A 6,420-nucleotide genomic window follows, 5' to 3' on the forward strand; every position below is an offset into this window, starting at 1 on the left:
GATGCTGTACTTTATGTGGAACATGTAGCTAGCACCTGCTGGATGTGTTTGTCTTCTGAGTGGACTTTCTTCATTTCAATATCAGGTGACTTTATCTGAGCCAGGATGGAAGAACATTACACAGGAAAGTAAAGGTATCAACAACTCAACTCAAAATATTCTACTGCATTCAAGGTGTCGGTAAAATGTGTGCAGTGGTTTGTGTTACTGAGGGCTTGATTTGTAAATAACATGTTTCTAGCGTCTTCATGGACACCAACCAAGGACAAAAGCTCACCTGGACAAAGAAAACAGCCTGTAGTCATCAGTTCTGTGGTTGGGATAGATAAAAGTTTGAGTTTTCATGGAAAACATGGAATTGTCTGGGTGACCCCAAACTTTTGAAGGGTAGTGTCTGTCAACTTTAACTCATTTAGAGCAACTTTAATTCATTTACACTACCATTTTAAAGTCTGTGGTCACTTAGAATTGTCCTGATTTTTGAAAGAAAAGCATTTTTTTTTCAATGAAGAAAACATTAAATGAATGATAAATCCAGTGTAGACATTGTTAATGTGGTAAATGACTATTGTAGCTGGAAACAGCTGATTTTTAATGGAATATCTCCATAGGGGTACAGAGGAACATTTCCAGCAACCATCACTCCTGTGTTCTAATGCTACATTGTGTTAGCTAATGGTGTTGAAAGGCTCATTGATGATTAGAAAACCCTTGTACAATTAATGTTAGCACATGAATAAAAGTGGGAGTTTTCATGGAAAACATGAAACTGTCTGGGTGACTCCAAGCTTTTGAACGGTAGTATATATCCACAACTTTTTTATTAACAAACCATGGAAATATGAATGATGTGTTTCTTCTCCTTATTCCTGGGATGACACCAACAACCAAAGCCAAGTTCTTTGTTGTGTATGTACTCGGCCATTAAAGCTGAGTCTGATTCTTATTTAGCCTGATTTTCATTCGTTGGTAATTTCATTGTCTTAACACCTTAAAAAATCCTTCATCAAATATTCAGAAGGAAACAAAAACAAACGTGCTGTAAAATTAAAGCAAGGAACTAGTACTTTAATTGTGTAAAAATACCGTTCTTCATGTGATGGTTACTTTTTTTTTGTTTTACTGTAGTTCTGGACACCAAAGTTGCTGGAATATTATTCTTTTTTTCCATTTCTTTGTTTCTTTAACCCTTTGATGTGCAGTGTGGGTCAGGAGATGCCCATTTTCCAGTGGATTGGGGTCACTTTTGACCCATGTTGCACATCAAAGGGTTAAGCAGTGTATTACTGGAATGAAATTGTCTCTGTGACCCCAACGGCAATGTATCCATGGGACAACGTTAGACTATCCAAAAAGACAATGATCTGAAACATACAGAACACATGTATGAAAATGTTGGACTCCAGATCTAAATCCCATCGAGATCGACGCAAAGAGAAACGAAATCTCAGACGAGACATGCTGAAAGATTTTTAGCAAATATAATAACTGATTGAATGATGTGATGCCGCTGACTGAGAAAGTCCATAAAGTAGAACAAGATTAGTAGAAACTCTGATGCACTGAGTTGTAATAGAACAGAAACAAAACAACAGCAGCTCTACTAAACTCCCAGTTCCACATATTTGTAGTTTATAAGCTACTAAAATGATCGACGCTGCATCTGTTTGATCCAGACCTGAGTTTATGTTTTTGTTATTTTACATAGAAATGAACCGTAGAGTCCAATCCTTGATGTTTTACCATCTATTATCAGCTCTGTAATTCATTCACCTTCATGTTCTTTGGTTGAGTTTTTTTGATTTCTGTTGCAGGATTTAGTGACTCTGAAGCCACAAAAACAGGAACAGTTGTTGTTCTGTGCAGCCAGAGGGCGCTGTTGAGCAGAAAACATGTGAAACAGCAACAACCAGCTGAGAGTCCCTCTGACTGTTCCATCACTTTCATTGTTTGTAATATTTTAAAAAAATACTGAAATGGACATTTATAAAAAGCTTGATGACAAACCAGAGCTGCATCAAACAACTACTTTCATGTAGATTATTTTCTGAATTATTTAATCGCTAGTTTTGATTTCTGAGATGATGGTTTATCGTGTTTCTCAAAGCTCAAGATGACAAATATCTCAGTTTGGGTTTAGGTTGCTTTCATAAAAGAAGAAATAAAATAGAAAATATTCACATTTCAAGATGGTTAAACATTAGGAAAACAATAAAATAAATGAATAAACCAAGACAGTAGGCAGCAGGACACAGTGTTGCTGTTATTTATATGCAGGAGTGAGTAAAATCTTGCGTAAAATCACTTAAAGGTCAATGATTCTAACCGTGTCGCCTCTCAGTAGCTAAATTATTTCTTAGTTGAACACTTGAGGATTTGCTCTTATGATCAATCAAAAACAAACTGAAAGACTATATTGAAAATTCAGGCTCCAAAGTGGAAACTCAGTGAAAGAAAAATAAAAACATCTATGATAGATCATCTGTGATTTCCACTCAGGTGAACTGCATGAAACTGGTTCTAAAATGAGTCAACAGAACAGAACTTTCTCAGTTTTGGGCCTATAAGTTGTGTCTATGTCTGCATCATGGCTCCACATGGAGACGCATTAAACAGATGAACTGAAAAATCTGACAGTGAGGCTTCACAAAGACAAGAAGGATCCAGAAAGATCATCTAAAAATCAGTGAGACACAGTTGCAGCAGTAATCAGGAGGATAGAAGGATCCGTAGTTCCACTAATCGTGGCTGCAGTAGTCGTCCTCCTGAAATGACTCCACAGACAGTGAACTACTTTCACCATCTAACTGTGGAAAACAGACGGCAGCTGCTTCAGACTTGGTACAATCAACCTCTATGAACGGAGGACGAGAAAAAACACACTTCCTTTAAAAAACTGCAAGCTGAGTCTTTACTAAAGGACACTAAAAGAAGCCTGATGAATGTTGGAGAACATTCTTTGGTCAGATGAAGATAAATGAGTTTGGCTCAGATGGAGTCCAGCATGTTTGGTGTGAATCAGGACCACCACAGTGGATGTATTGTCCTGACAGTGAAGCACGGAGGCGGAAGTGTGATGATGTGGAGCTACATGAGTGCAAAAGGTGATGGGGAGAAGATATTTATAGATGAATATCTTTGGATAAACCAGAATACTGTCTGACTAGATGACTCTCAGTCGACAGAAGATTAATGAAGAGGAAAATACCAGCATGAGAACCATCCAAAGAACAAAATCACACAAGATTTTCGACACAAGAACCAAAAGAATTCAACAGAACACCTTTAGTGTATTTTAACCCTCCTGTTGTCCTCATTTATGGGCATCGATAAATATTGTTTCCTTGTCTGAAAAAAATCCAAAAATTCAGCAACAAAAATTCCCCACATTTGTGAAAATTTGCAAAACCTTCAGGAACAAAATTCCAATAATTCCTTAAAAGTTTCCCTTAAAAAATATATTTTAAAAAAACAACCCAAATTTGGCAAGAAAATTCTTGTAAATATTTTCAAGAAATGAGTAAAAATCTTTTTTTATATATAAATATCTAAAATGATTTCATATAAATCAGTAAAACTTCTAATATTTTCTTTAAAAACATTCAGAAAAAAATTAACCAAAATCCTGTGAAATTTGCTGGATTTTGGTTGATTTTTTGTGAATGTTCTTAAAAAAAACAATTTTTTTTACATTTCTTGTGTTTCCACCAAAAAATGTTGAAAAATTTGCCAAAAATGTTGAAAATATGTTTTTTCCCACATTTTCAAACTTTAAAATGGGTCAATTCTACCCACAGGACGACACGAGGATCAAAAAGGAAAGCAGCAGATATGAACTCAGATCATCACCTAGACGTGTCTAAAGCTGCTGCATATGAGAAATCTGGAAACCAAAAGCAGCTGAAGGTCCACAACAGGTTTCTTTGATCATTATTAACTCTCCTGTTGTCTTCATTTATGGGCACCAAAAAATATTGTTTCCTGGTCTGAAAAAAATCCAAAAATTCAGCAACAAAAATTCCCCAAATTTCTGAATATTTGCAAAACCTTCAGGAAGAAAATTCTAATAATTCCTTTAAAGTTTCCCTTAACAATTTTTTTTTAAAATCTCCCAATTTTGGCAGGAAAATTCTTGTAAATATTTTCAAAAAAATTGTAAAAATCTTCCAAATAAATCCTAAAAACATCTAAAGTGATTAGATATATATCGGTAAAATTTCTAATATTTTCTTTGTTGGAGCTAAAATATGGTTACTTTGTTTTGATTGTGGATAGTGTCGGTATGACTGTGTGGGTGTGGCTTTAGGAGCCACGGGGTTGACTGCATATATGATGGCTAATGAATGAATGAATGAATGCAGGTGTGCAGTTTGGAGAAGGAAGCCGAACAGTTTTCGACCGCGCTCAAACGCCGCGTCAAGCAGGTGAATGTTGTATAATATAGGTTTATTGGAGACTCAATGTTGACTGAATGATAATTTACCTGCAATGCCGTAAATAAATGAAACATCAGTAAAACGAGCAGAGACACTGTGTTAATTAGAAGCCACACGCGTCAGACTTAAGGACACTAACTGCCGCCTCAGTGACTACAGGTAAAATCACTACATTCTTTAAGAACATTCACATAAAAATCAACCAAAGTCCAGCGAAATTCGCTGGGCTTTGGTTGATTTTTTGGTGAATGTTCTGAAGAAACATTTTTAACATTTCTTTTTTTCCACCAAAAAATGTTCAAAGATTTCCCAAAACTGTTCAAAGATTTCCCAAAAATGTTGAAAATGTGGACATCAGAAGTTTCACTGTGAAAATACGTTTTTTTTGCCCACATTTTAAAACGGGTCAGTTTGACCCACAGGACGACACGAGGGTAAAAGAGACAGGCAGAGCAACACAAAGCCTCCAACAAAATGTGATGAGCTGTGGTTTTGGTTAGTTTATTTCCTGTTTTACTTTGAAACCTGCTTTTGTTGGGTGTTACTTGTGTTTTTACTTCCTGCCTTTGTCTGGTTTCCCTCCAGTTTGTGTCTCCCCAGTCAGTTTTGTGTATTTACAGTCTTTTGACGGTTCATTGTGTTTGTCAGCCCTGCTGGGTCTCTTCAACCCTCCTGTTGTCCTCATTTACAGGCACCAAAAAATATAGTTTCCTTGTCTGAAAAAAATCTGAAAATTCAGCAAAAAATTCCCCAAATTTCTGAAAATTTGCAAAAGCTTCAGGAAGAAAGTTCCAATAATTCCTTAAAAGTTTCCCTTAAAATTTTTAGGGGAAAAAATCCCTCAAATTTGGCAGGAAAATTCTTGTAAATAATTTCCAAAAACATAAGTAAAAATCCTCCAAAGAAATCCTAAAAATATCTAAAGTGATTCCATATATATCAGTTTTACTGATATATATGGAATCACTTATATATATAACCTAATACTTTCTTTAAGAACATTCACATAAAAATCAACCAAAATCCATTGAATTTTGCTGGATTTTGGTTGATTTTTTCTGAATGTTCTTAAAGAAACATTTTTTTTTAAGATTTCTTTTTTTCCCCACCAATAAATGTTGAAAAACTTCCCAAAATTGTTGAAAATGTGGAAGTTTTCACTGTGAAAATATATATTTTTTCTACATTTTCAAACTTTAAAATGGGTCAATTTGACACGAGGGTTAAGGACCGTCTCTACCACCATGTTGTCAACTTCCTGTTTGCTTTCTTTGTGTTCACCTGCCAGGTACCGGCCTGATTGCTCCATGTGCTAATCAGGTTTGTGGTTTTTTTGGACTTTTAGTTTGTATTTTCTTAGATCTACAGCTGCTCTTTTGTTTGCTTCCCTGCCTGAACACGTTACACCTCGAAGGAAGTTTGGCTAAAGTTTGCCTTTTTGTAAATCTAAAGTGTTAGTTTTTCATTTTACACCAGAACGAATACTCTAAGTAATCTGATTCTGAATCATTTCACATATTTACCAGTCATTTTAGAAGGAACACACATTTTGTGGCCCCACAAAAGAGTCAACGTCACAATTTTGTCAAAATGGCAAAAAACTGGAACCTTGTCCAGTTATATTCAGCTTCCACTGATGTTAGAGCCTCAAAAGTTGCTGAAATGTCAATCAAAGACTGTATTTTAGTGGAAATATGGATCCATCCACATGTACACACTTTCTGGGACCACAAAACCACACTCACTTTTTAAAAAAAATAATATTTTATCCATTTTTAACAGCCAGTAATAAAGAAACTGGCCTCTGCTGGAGCAAGTGTCATGACTGTGGGAGTTACATCTCTGGAGATATTGAGCACAAACAATATTTATTTACATGCAAAATGAAAAATAGAGAAATATTACAAAGCTTGAAATAATATCCACATTAATAATATAGGCATTTTTTTGATGAAAGATAATTTGATCTTTTACATCATTTCAC

The sequence above is a fragment of the Amphiprion ocellaris genome, chromosome 10 (genome assembly GCF_022539595.1).
Source record: "Amphiprion ocellaris isolate individual 3 ecotype Okinawa chromosome 10, ASM2253959v1, whole genome shotgun sequence".
NCBI lineage: Eukaryota > Metazoa > Chordata > Actinopteri > Pomacentridae > Amphiprion > Amphiprion ocellaris.